Source organism: Pempheris klunzingeri, chromosome 9, assembly GCF_042242105.1.
Source record: "Pempheris klunzingeri isolate RE-2024b chromosome 9, fPemKlu1.hap1, whole genome shotgun sequence".
Lineage (NCBI taxonomy): Eukaryota > Metazoa > Chordata > Actinopteri > Acropomatiformes > Pempheridae > Pempheris > Pempheris klunzingeri.
Window position 1 is genome coordinate 7295347 of NC_092020.1, and position 13664 is coordinate 7309010.

Consider the following 13664-nt stretch of genomic DNA (forward strand, 5'->3'; position numbering starts at 1 on the left):
GGGGTGACACTCAGCACGACCAAGTCAGAGGCTACAGTAAAAATGGGTCGTTCCCTTTGGGCTGGGAATGAGTCGTTGCCCCAAGTGAAGGAGAGCAAGTATCTTGGAGTCCACTTCACGAGTCCAGGTAAGATGAGCAAAGAGACCGATCTGAGATCAGCAGTAATGCCCCGGCACTGAGGAAGACTGTCGTGGTGAAGAGGAGGTTATGTACAGGGGCAAAGATCCTTTTCCCAGTTGATCTATGTTCCCACCCTTCATAAAAAAAGAAAAAGAAATCGTGGATACATGCAAGTCAATCAATCAATAAAGACACTTTTCATATAGAGCGGATCAAGACCAAAGTCTTTGATGGAGAAAGACCCATTCAAGAATTCAAAATTAAGGATTCAAAAATCCCCACAACAATTGATTACACAATCAATATGCAATACATACGAATATGTAGCTGCATAAAAAGACTAATTAACAAATCTTGTGCTAAACAGAATGCAAAAAAAAAAAAAAAAAATCTGATGAGGAGAAAATATGGGACAAGCAACTCAAAATAAGTAGAAACATTGAGGAGGAAGCAGAAGGACCAGTGTTGTTCAGCGCTGAACTAGGTCACACATCACAGTAACGCACACTGTTAAATCTGGCTATGTTGGTGAAATTCTAGTTTCTGTTGGTCTCTGCAGGTTTCAGTGATCGTAAAGTCTGAACTCGCCCACCCCCCCCGCCGCGCGGCACACGTGCTTCCCCATAGAAGCTCCTGCTCGCTCCAATGATCTCCTTCTGAATGCGCATGCTGGTCGCGGCGCCTTACAGTGCGGACGTGCTGGTTTTAAAATGACCACTCGTGTGTTTGTGGAGGCAGGCATGTATTGGTAATGTACTGCCTGCAGCTATTGTGCTGCAGTGTAACAGCTGATACGGATCTCCGCTACAGGCGCCCTGCGTGCCCCCGCCTGGTCCTAACCAGTAGGCTGCGGCTTATCACAAATAATGTGCTTGTTGTGCTGTGACACAATCCATTGGTGTTCTACAAAATGTGACACCCTGTACATCCTTTCTTCTATGGAAGACTTTATGCTAATTAAGCTAATGAATAAATAAGTCTAGTAAAGACTAAACATTATTACACCTGCCCTGAAGAAGTGTTTTGGAGCAAAACACTCTGTAGTCGCTCCGGGGCTGCTGCATTTTTATTTACTGCGCTCACACATCTTCCGTCGAAGATGTTTAATTATCACACTTTCATCATAAACACAATCTGTGAGTTTGTTTCTATGTACCCATCCTCCCTCCCTCTCCATCTACATGTGTGTGTGTGTGTGTGTGTGTCTGTATGTGAGAATCTGAACCGCTGCTGTTGTCCCTGGGGTGGACACAACAGATGGGTGAACAGACACACACACAGACACACATACACAATACATGACTGCCCCTGTGGCACTGCCGAGTGCCTAAATACCAGTGTTGCTTTGCCTCCTGGTACCACTCTGCAAGGTCAGTGGATAACACCTTATTATTTTCTCTTTCTCTCGTCCCGAAGATGCACTGGTAATATCCCAAGAGCCCTACCTGCTGTTGATACATAGTTGCTACATACAGTAACCTACTGTATATCTCACATCCTTCTGTTTCTATCTAATCTGCATATGTGGGTAAACAACACACTCATTCTCTGGTCTTTGTGAAACACACACACACACACACACACACACTTCTGTACTATAGTACCAGATGGCGCCGCAACACAGTCAGGTGGCAAACCGAACCGTTCCTCCACGTGGTTACCATGGGGACCACCACACACACACACAGACTTAGTGAGGTCTGTGCCAGTGGCATTTTTCTGTGAATGCTAAATGTGAGGCCGTGTTTCGGAAATGACAACTCGCAGCAAGTTACGGTGCACACTCACATACTATACAATGTGTTTCTCCTGTCGGAACATACAGCAACAGCAACAATATGTTGATATGTCGAGCCCCGGCTCCTCTAAGTCAGCGAAGTGTCCTTGGGCAAGACACTGAACCCCGCCAGCATAGCTTCAGTGTGTGTGAATGTGTGTGAAAGAATATTCTCCTCCAATTTAGGTTCCTCCTGTATGAATGATGTGTGAATGGGTGAATGAGGATGTGATGAAAAGGTGGGTATTCTGAATCTAGCTTGGGAATGGCGGACTCCGCCACTACCAATAAAAACTACAACATAAAGAAGCAATTACTGAGTGTGAATACATTATCAAAAAGATTCTGACCAAAGAAATATAGAAAAGGAGGTAATATTCACGATGATTTTGAAATTAATATTTTTACAACAACAACGTAGCAAATGAAGATGTGAAAATAACGAGACAGTGTGAAAGGAGTTTGCTTGTTGGGATGAACCTTCAGAGAATTACCACCTGAATGTGCAGCTCCCCTCAGCCTCATGCAGCTTTAGAGCGAGTTACAGCTTATTGTTTAGCTATTCGGCAGCTGTTTTTTTAGAGAAAAAGCTCTAAAAACCCACTGTACGCTACCTGCTCTGCACCAAACAGCAGGAGGACACAGTTGCTACATCCTAGCTGTGGGGACACAGTGGAGCATTTAGCAGCTGAAGAGCCAGATATCTCCCTCAGGAGCTGGTAGAGACCAGAAACAGATGTTTGCTGGACACACAGTGATCTGTTCCCATCTCTTGTACAGCAGACCCACTTTGGTTCCATTGTGGTGTGATGTTAGTAGAAAGTACAATACAGGTGTTGTGTACCATGATGGATTATATCAGTCAAGGCAGCAGCAGCATCTCTCCGAACTGCTTTTTAATTGGTTTTGAGAACAATGGAAGTCCAAGGCTCCAGGAGAGGATGAGTCACAGTTGTAGTAAGAAGGACGGAGGCTGGGAATTAATCAGAGGAAACAAGCAAACATTACAGTTGTTGTCCTTCGATGTCAACTCGTAGTTCAAATCTAATATTAACCCTAATTCTGTCGATCCCCAATGATGATGTTGGCACTGAAGTGATGTTAAATTGTCTCTCCAATGCCAACATCACCAATATGGCATCTGTATAAGGTTAATCTTTCTTTTTAAAAATTAATACAGGGTGGACACCCACAAACACACACACACACACACTGATACAAAGAAGAAAATGTACAATGAAAGCTATTACGGCTCTGCGTTGTGTGTGTCAGTATCAGTGTTACTGTCTAAATCTCTCAACCGACTTAAGAGATATTGATGAGGCAAAGAATGATTTGACAGGTGTGTGTCTGTGTCTCTGTGTCTCTGTGTGTGTGTGTGTGTGTGTGTGTGTGTGTCCTCGGTTTTTAAACCTCCTGATTCTTTAGTGAGAGCAGACGAGAACCCCACTCTGCCTGCAAACTAGGACTTCACATACCCGCACATCCACACACATCCCCAAACATACACAGTGAGTTTTTGATATGAGAACTGTCAGTGTCACTTTAATATGAATTTTACATGTGTTTTGAGGGTGTGGAAGGCTTGTTTACCTCTGTAATCTGGGTAAACAGTCTGTATTCTGAGTCGTGATGGGTTTTAGAAACTGTCAGAAAGCCTATTTTCCATCCCCACCTGAGATGTAGGTGGTGAAATGTTTAAGACGCCCCAGACTCGGGGAGTAAATGACACTGTTTGATGGCACGGCGCAGGTTTAAATCTCGTTTCTCCAACTTCCCTCGCAGACACAAGAAGAAAGTTTCTATCAAAATCAAACCGGAAAGGAGATGATGCAGAAAAGGTTAGATTCTGGCTCAGTTCTCTCTGTCTGACTGTCAAAATCCCCGGTGCACCCACCCACCCACCACACAGACACACTGGAGCTCCAGGACGTGCACTTCAGTTCAATTAAGATTAAAATAAAACAATCTGAGTAGATGAGATTCCGTCTTTGCGGTGGGGCCCCCGAAGCGAGCTGCATGGTGAGGACCGAGCTTTGGGAGTGAGCCGCATGCTGGGGCCCTGCACTGTCTCCTCCGTCACCACCTGGGTCTCCGTCTAATTAATAATGTGTGTAATCAGGGAATGAACAGGGGGAGACGGGGAGGGAGGGAGCCAGAGAATTAATAGCTTGTGTACTTAGGGATTGACAGAAAGTATGGAGGAGGGGAGAGATAGAAAGTGACATGAGTGACATCGATCACAGGGGAAGAATAATGTGTACGTGTGTTGATATTTGATACTTTTCTTTGACTCTTTGCATCTCTTTTCCATCTTGCTTGTGTTTGCACATCAGACAAGAGCTGAAAAAGAGTCAGACATAAGAATTACCTTCTCCACTTGTGACTATACACCCCGCTTCAACTTTTTTAGGAAAATTCTGTACACAAGCGTACGTACTCATGCAACACAAAGGATCATAGAAACAAATTCACACAAGCAGAATGAACAAAACGAGAAGGCAGAAATATCTGTCCTTGAAACTGCAGGTATATCATTTCTTTTATTAAGACACACTTGGGCTGAAAGGAATCAAAGGAAATGTAATGTTTTAGAGCTCAGTTCCACACAAATCGATTTGAGGCAGAAGACTTGGGTTTTGGAGGCACAAGCATGGAGCTAAAGAGGCAGAAAAATCACTTTTGGTTCAAAACACAGAGATAGATGAGAACAGATTGCTGTTTTTTTCTTTTTTTTTTCTGTTTCTGCTTTTTGCAGTTGTGTCTTTCTAGTACATGTTTGTTGGATGTCTGGCAGCAGAGCTTAAACAACTGAGGGATGGTAAATTCTCAAGTAGACCGACTGTTTCAACCAGGGAAGGCAGATTTGGTGGAACTGCATTCGGCTGTAATTTACTAGCGAGTCTCATGGATGAGCACTGGCCCTAAATCAGCCAAAATTCATACATGCTGTAAACTCTTCTTTCTGTGTGACAGCAAAATATGGCTTGATTTATGGAAAGAGGGATTTTGTAACTGACTTTGTAGGATTGTGCACTCCAGATCCTGGCAAATTTAAGCACTGAGACTGGCAATTCCATGATACTGATTATGATATTGTTTTGAGGATATTTTCAGGCTATCCCACTTCATTAAATGTTAAATAGAGGGTGGAAATTAACATTGGCCAGCAGGGAAATGCTGATTAAGTTTTGAAGTTTTTGTCTCTACCACACATTAGCAAAATTGGATATGTGACGAATTCTTGGATGAACCAGAAATTGCTCTGCAAACTTTTTAATAAGGCCAGCAAAGAATGCCTAAGACTACACACCAATACTTTCAGCAATTTTACTTTCACACAAAAAAAACAGAATTATTGTCAAACATGTAAGTAAGCAGCTGTTTCACAGCAATGTGCTGTTGGAGCCTTTGACTACACGTCACTTTCAAAGAAAGTCCTGAAGTTGCAATGTTTTTCATGAATAAAGATTCATCAGAACCATGACCAGAGCGGTCAAGGGCCGACCCCCTCTCTGGTAGTGTGGCCTAAGGTGCAGGAATTCCTCTCAGGAGGTCTGGCTTTGATTCTCACAGCTGCCAATCATATCTTTGTCCTTGAAAGTTTACATAAACCTGTCCTTGCCATACCTTGGCAATGGCAAAAGGCAAAGGTGATTGACCTGTTTCATTCATTAGAGTTGCTTGGTGATCAAGAACTGGATTTGGAGACCAGTGTGAATGCTGGATGATGATTGCAATGGACAGTGACCGTGTAGAATCTGATTGGTGTGTATGTTTTTCTTTAGGGTAGAAACACTTCTTGAACAGTAGGAGGTGTACGGTAGTGTGGCCGAGTGGTCTAAGGCGCTGGATTTAGGCTCCAGTCTCTATGGAGGCGTGGGTTCAAATCCCACCACTGCCATCTTTATCTCCAGACCGTTGGGCATCCAGCAACCACCTCTGGATTACAATGGGAAACTTATCTGAACCAATGTTGCCTTTACTGTGTAAATTGTGCGCAATCGGGAGAGCAATTTCTTTATTTCACGGTGCCTCTCCTTTAGCTCTTTCTGAGTGAAAGCACTCACTTACTATGACAAGTTGAGATTTCAGGTTCAAACATTTCCACTTTGGAAATTGATTCCCAGTCGATTTACCCGTAGCAGGAAGAGAATTTGCCAATTTGGTCCTCATTTTTTGTAAGTCCACTTGATTTAGCGTATACTCCCAAGGTGCAGACAGATTAGAAATTCGTTTGAAATTACAGATTGTGGATGCACTGCCTGACAACAGTAACTAAGAGCAGAGCGTTGCAGCAGAAGTGTCCTGGCTCATTGCCCAGCTCTCGATGGATGGAAGCCGTCTTCTGCTAATGAAGAAAAACGCTTTAATACAGCTATCACGCTAAGAGGTAAACATTATTTATTCAGGCTCCAGTCTCTCAAGAGGTGTGTGCTGAAACTGCAGCAACATTTACCAACTGAACCCTGTATTTTATGGGTAGACCCACAGGATAATGCTATTTGGGACAACACGCTAGCCGGAATGTTTTACCTTGTTACGACAAGGTTTCAGTTGTATTTGCCAATTAAGTCCTCATTTTAAACCGTTGCTTTGAAACCATGAAATGTGGATGATAGCCCTAGCACAGAGAGCTGAGCAATGGGTTGCTGTTGTGGGTACTTTACTTATGTAGAAAGCAGCTGATACAATATGGGCTGTACCAGCCTTTGACTGCACTTGAGTCAAACTCAGATAGGATTTTAAAGACCCGTCACCAGTGGAAAACCCAGCGCCAAGTAGTCTCAACTGCTTGCTTTAGCCTCAGTGGATGTAGAGGTCAGTGCTATGAAGACTATGACGATCTTTAGCGTGTTCGCTCATAATTCAGCATGTTCTCTCAACTGAGGCACTTAAAGCCTTTTGGCAAAGTAAGCTGTCAGGCACATAATAAGCCACTTCAGCATATTGATTCCCAATAGTAGGAGAGTATGAAGAAGAGTTGCCAATCTTGTTCTCTTATGTTAAGCTCCAGTCAATTTTGGAAGTAGCTAATTGTGCACTAATCAGCCATAATTAGCCTCTGGAGAAAATGGACAATGCAGTGGGATATAACCAAATGTTCCGGTGTAGCTGCTCACAAAATGTGGGTGGTTATGCGGAACTGTTTGAGCCAAATAGTGCTCTGCACGGCATTATTGAATATCTATGTTTTTACTTCCAAGCAAATCATTTCACTTGGTGCAAATGTCTATTTTGCCAAAGAAGGTCTGACTGAGATTGCTGCTTGTACCCGTGGTGCTAGAGCGGACATCGTATTTGTTTTGCAGAATTCTTGAGTCTGACTGAAGCTCTTGGTGATAATTTTTGTGAAGATTTGATGCAGAAAGGAACGGAAAATCGCAGGATATAATACACGCACACTTGATTTTATTTTTTTTAATTCTAAGATGTCAATATGGAGCATTTATGGTCTCTTCCTTTTTGGAAGGAGCACCAATTAAGGCCAACAGTAATAATGCATTTCCTCAGCATTTTAATTCACACACTGCTGAGTGTGTTCTTCCCTCTGGGGTAATGGTAAAAAAAAAAAAGTCTGATTCAAGGTTTTTTTTTCTCTCCCCCGCTCATCACAACTGCTTATATTTCATTGTTTTACCTGTATCCTTTCTTGCTTGTGCATTGTACATACATCTGCACATCTATAAACATATTTTAGATAAGCCTGCCATCAGTGAGGTCATACTCTGCACTCAACATAATCTTTTTTGTTGTGGCAAGTGGTTAGTTGGGATCCTTGGAATAGTTGGATAAAGGAAGGCTTGTACACTGCAGTCCAATCCAAACAGGACCATACCATCAATAAAACATCATTTAGACCAGTAGGTGTGGAAATAAAATACTAAGGAATTGTGACTGAGCAGTTACCTGAATAAACACAACATGGAAAGAAACAAATGTTGGAAATACTCATGACCTCAGCATCTCTGACATCCTGGGTGTGCACCTTAATGCAAATATTAAATCCAAAAGCCAAGGTCTTTGACACTCAACTTTTCTTGGCTTTTTAATTTAATACTTGCATTGGACCAAATCACTACTGTCTTTCAACATTACATTTTATTGTGAAAAGTTGGAATGCGTCCAAGAAGCATTCAGGATGGACTGAAAAATCACTTCGGGCAGTGGTTTGAGATGCATTCTGGCAATGCATCCGTTTCTCTAAGGGGCATGTGCATCGGCATCTTTACTTCTCCCATGTGCAACTACACCAGTAAGAAGTCAGGAAATAGCCACAGTGACCTTCTATGGGTCTGTCCCAGGCCAACTTAGAGTTTTGTTTGTGGGTCCTCAGTACAGAAACAGCTGAATCATATGAAACACCAACAAGGTCACAGTTTACCATTTGAAACCCTTTAGAGTATTACTATTATGTTTCTATAACATCTCTGTCAGAAGCATTAAAAGGTACCGTATGTGGTACAGTTTAGTGACATACAATGTGCTGTTCTCCTAGTTAAAATACCAAGTTCTAGCATGTAACTTCTGATATCACTTCTAAATATTCATCTCCAGATAACAAAGTAACAGATTAGTCTGCCAGTCACAGGTGATGCTGCAGACAGTAGACAGAATATTAATAAATACCCATCACTCACACATACCTAATTCTATGTGTTTCTAAATACAGGATGATTTCCATCCTTCAGTTTGATACTAACCTGCCATTTGATTTGAAACAATTATACATGAGATGACTTGTAAGGAAAAAAAGCTTATTTAACTTATGCATGCACCACTTTATTATTTTTTTTCTTCCATTTTTCCACTGTCTGCTTCATTTATTTAATCCACGAGTGTCTAGTAAAATAGATGTGGTGCTTCAGTACGACACCAGTGACACCACAGTCATTTTTGTCTGTCAGTTTAGATCTGAATTGAAAAATATACTTTAGTCAGGAAATTCTAAATTGGAAGAGTCTGAGCTGCAAAGTGAATATAGTCAAAAGTTGTCTGTGTAACTTCCCTCCTTTTGAGCCTCTTGTACCCCTGGTGGCCCAGGATCAACTCCCACCACTCTTTTTTTTTACATCTTCCTTTCCTTCTCTCATCCTCCCTGTCTGAATAAATAAGACATACTAGAGCACAGTGACTTGCCAACTTCCCTGTTAAATGACAAAAGTTGGGACCTGACATTCCTCCGTTCTGCATGTAATCTGATGTATGCATCTGGAGCCAAATATAGAAATCTCCGTGTGGATTAAGGACTAAAAACCAGACATGGATTAGATCTTTTCATTAGATGTGTAAAGCTCTGTGAACACACTGTTCTGTGTTCCACACCCCAATTACATGAACCTTTGTGTGCAAGCATAATGGCTGCTCCTGCATTTAGCCAGAAATGGATGTCAACACAGTTCGGTTTAATCTTGTGTGGGCAAAAACACGCATCATCATAATGTTCATGTTTTTTTCCCTCCATGTTGCATTAACAACGTCCTTTGAACGCAACCAAACGAATGAGCAGGTGCATTTTACAGTTTGTGTTAGTTTGCTGTTCCCACATCTCCGCATGAACTGGGGCAACATGCGTTCCTGATAGAAGAGAGAAGGGTGATAATAAAAATAACACTAAATTTAGTAACTTTAAATTGTATTATGAAGAGCAGTTAGCTAATAGACATGTTTAAGGTACCGAAAGGATCCAGTGACTGAGGAGACTGTGGTTCAGATTCCATCTTTGATGTAACTCTCCTCTTCGCCACTTAACCAGCTCACTTATTCCTCTGTATTAATAACAGTTAATGTGTGAAAAGTGAAACGAGCATTATTTCTTCAGTCTATGCAGCATGCACAAGAGAAAAGAAAAAGCTTCGGGACCACGAAAAGCAACCTCGTATGAATTAGACAAACAAGCTATCACATATTACTTAATGAGCTTTAGAGGTGCTGGCTGTTTCCACCTGTTTCCTGTCCTCATGCTAAGCTAAGCTAAGCTAAACTAAGCTAAGCTAAGCTAATCGGCTGCTGGTTGGAGCTTCATATTTACCGTAGAGACTTCTGAGTAGTTTCCATCTTCTCATCTAAGTCTAAGAAAGCAAACCAGTGTGTTGGACTTTATTTATAATGCTGGTTTATGTTATATCCCAGTTACTGTAATTGTCTTCAGCATCCATCCCATAAGACCCCATTTACATATTATATTTAAATTAAGGTGCAATTCCAGATCAAGTTGTTGTAATGCCTGGATTCTACCTTGATGGGTGACAATTTAGACCACTCAATCAAACTCAATCAAAGAAAGGGCCAAAATTTAAAACACGGTCTAAGTCGCGGGCCAAACGGGCTCAACATTTAGTGAAGAGTCTAAAAGTGACTCTTTTATTATAGTATATAATATAATATAATATTATAATAATATATATATATATATGTATCGCAGGCTAATTGGACATATCTCTACAACCACAAGGTCTATTCATATAATAGCGCAACACAGCAAAGGTAAGACATAATTCATGGCTATGGCGTCATAAAACTGAGTCGAACTTTTGCTGTTCTCTGGCCGTTAGTTTGCTGAGTGTTGGTCGTATAGCGACGTGGAGCACGCTGCTGGGATGCTTGGAGTCTCCGCTTTCATACGACACCTCGTTTGTGTGTCCAATTGGGCTCCGCTCGGGTTCAACAGGTTAAACCCACCAGACTCCACTGACAAAAACAGTCATTTTAGAACTGGAGTTACAGGCCATCTCCTGCACAGAGTGGTTAGTTTGTTTGTAGTACTCTTTGATACACAAGTATTGCGTCACACAAACAAACTGGTCGAGACAGAAGTAGACAAGCAGCTCATGTGTAAAATGACTTTTCGTGTACTTCTACTGGTTTGTTTCTTCAGCGTTATTAGCTGCAGTGATCATTTGGAGAAGAAATTAGTGGGAAGACGACTTTTTTTCAAGAAACTAAAAGACAAAATAAACAAATATTTCATTGAAACATCAGAGGCAGGATCAAACAAACTTTTCCAGTTTCGGAATTTAATAAGAATCATGATGCTCTGAGTTTGACATTATGAGAAAGGTGCAGAGAGAGAGAGAGAGAGAGTGAATGGGAGCAGAGTATGAAGAAGAGAGAGGGAACAAAGACAGAGTCAGTAGCAAGTAGAAAGAGGGAGATCGTTATTTTGTTTCCCATTTGAATTCTAATAAATCTCACCACCCACACACACAGAAAAGGCCAAGGTAACTGACTACTCTGAGGACACTGTGTCCCTAAAATTACACTCTAATCCTCCTCCCACACATCTTATTACGGTGCCCGAAAATCCGCTGTGCGACTTCTCCCTTTCCTTTTCCTCTCCTCTGTTGTCTTTTGTCTGTCTCTTACTCCCAGTGTGTCTCTCCTATTAAGTCCTGCACACATTTCTCTGCCCGGCCTCTCTTCATCTTAATAACGGTCTCTTCCATTGTGTTTTAATTTCATTTGCTTTAAAAATTCAAAACGCAAAGATTGTAATTCTGAATAAAATTTGCAAGCTGATTTTGAATATTTTAGCTCACTTTCCTCAAGTATAAGCCAGAACTTAATGTAAAGCAACATGCTATTTGCTATCGTTAACTAAATGTTAAATGTTACATATAACGTGATTTTACACCCCATAGATACACACAGTCAAACACAATAATATTTATTTATCAATAATATCGTACATTTTTATATTTGCTGTTTTATTTACCACTAGTGGCTGTTTTCTTCATAAAATCCATTTGAGGAAAGCTGTTTAATATGTGTAATGTGCCTTTTAGCAGGAGCACACCACAGGAATGATCAGTCAACAACGGCAGCTCCATCAAACTGTAATGCTCATTAGTGCACACACCAAAAATCTTTAACTTCTAACCTTGCTGCGGTGATGTAGTGTGTCGGTACACTGTGACGTCGCAGCTGGGTGTAACTGTAGCAGCAGTCTTAGGGGTCTTACAGCAGAGGAATCACTGTTTGTGTGTTTAGTGTTTAGTCCTTAGAGTGCCAGTCGCTGTGAGCAAGAGGTCTGTTTGACTCTCTCTGACTTCCTTAGTGTTGTCTTCATTCTCAACAAAGTTCACAGGCATCAGAAACATTTCAGCCCCAATGCGGCATCTCCGGTGACGCTGCAGCCCCGGTGTGTTGGGTACATTCGTGAGGAAGCGTCCCTCGGCAAGAAAATAGATTTGAAGCCAGAAAAAAAACGTTGCACTGAATAAAACTCAAGCATCAGACTGTCATGAGATGAACGAAAAATACAGCTAAAACACGCAGTCCACAGACAAGGGGAATTCATGGGTATATCCTGAGGAAGGAACTGAAGTGTTACTCCTCACCATTTTGTCAGCTCGGCTAACAAGACTCTTTCAGAATATCACAGAAAATCACATTTTAATTTGCCTTGCAAATCACTTTTACAATACAAGCAAGAGATTCCACCAAGCACATTGACTAACAGCACGTTAGTTCAAACAACATGCGGGGAGCTCTGCACACAGATGCCCATCACACTTTCTTCTGCTCAGCTCGGTTGACTTTAATCAGAACACACACTGTAGATTCCCTGGCATACATCTAAGCATGCAGAAATCCTTTTATGTTATTGCTTTTAGTTCTCTGAGTCTGTTAGATTACCCCGTCGCTGCCCTCACACGTTCACTGTTTCCCCCCTTTGACTCAGCTTACAACATCAGACTCTTCAAATATATATTCTGCGAGTTTTCTGCATTCCACATGAAGTAAAGCAGTAATCGCCACACTGTCACTGCTGGCCAATTACATCTCTAAGCTCCCAGGAATCAGATTACTGATTTGCACTATGCAGATTAAAGAAGAGAGTCTATTATTTTCCTTGTGCTTCACTCTATCTAAAGCAAGAGAACTTGTAATCCATAATGCAATGTGTGGCTGGTGGGGTTTGTGTGTGTGTGTGTGTGTGTGTGTGTGTGAGTGGTGTGGTGTGTCTCTCTCTCTCTATATATATAAAATCAAACATATCCCCACTTGCTCTGGTAAGCCCATGATTAGCCTCTGTGACAGACAGGAGCAAGCTTAATGCTAACTCTGCTCTCCTTGATCAAAGACATACACGCACACATAAAAGTGCATGTGCATATTTGAATATAAAGCCTTGACACTTCAGATTCCGGGCCACATACCCACACGTAAATACAATGATAATGCATGTATTCACACACTTGGGCACAAAACACACTGCAACAATAGGAGAGCGCATTAATGTGTGTTGCATTAAAGCTTTATCTGTTTGTGCATATGCACTTGTGTGATTCCATGCCCTTGTGTGTGTTTGTGTGTGTGTGTGTGTGTGTGTGTGTGTGTGTGTGTGTGCGTGCATATGACTAACGTCTGTGGTAATGAGTTTGGACTTTCCTTACAAGTGGTTTTCCTTCGTCTGTCACCTCTAAAAAAAAAAAAAAGATAAAAAAAAATCTTGAATCCATCCCTTCCTCATCAAAGAGTGAGGGATTAAGGGGGAAGGTAAAAATAGCCCACATGAAGAGGGACGGAAAAGACTTTTTTTTTTTTTTTAGCTGTGGGCTGATAGCAAAAATCTGGTCCCTTCTCCCCTCACTTTTATCCCCCCTTCATCCTACACTCATTTATTACTAAGCTTTAAGCATTTCGTCCGTACACGGCAGAAGCCTTGTAGGTTCAATTTATGTTTTATGACCCTATTTGGAATCAGTCATATAATCCACTGAATCAGTCAAATTTAGCATCATAATCTCATTATATTGCTAC

The 13664-nt window shown here is 41.5% G+C and overlaps 1 non-coding gene across 1 annotated transcript; it reads left to right on the forward strand.

Annotated features, from left to right (window-relative positions):
• The first annotated feature begins 5720 nt into the window (after positions 1 to 5720).
• Positions 5721 to 5802, forward strand: trnal-uag (transfer RNA leucine (anticodon UAG)). The gene has a single exon. It is a non-coding gene; the product is annotated as a tRNA-Leu (tRNA).
• The last annotated feature ends 7862 nt before the right edge of the window (positions 5803 to 13664 follow it).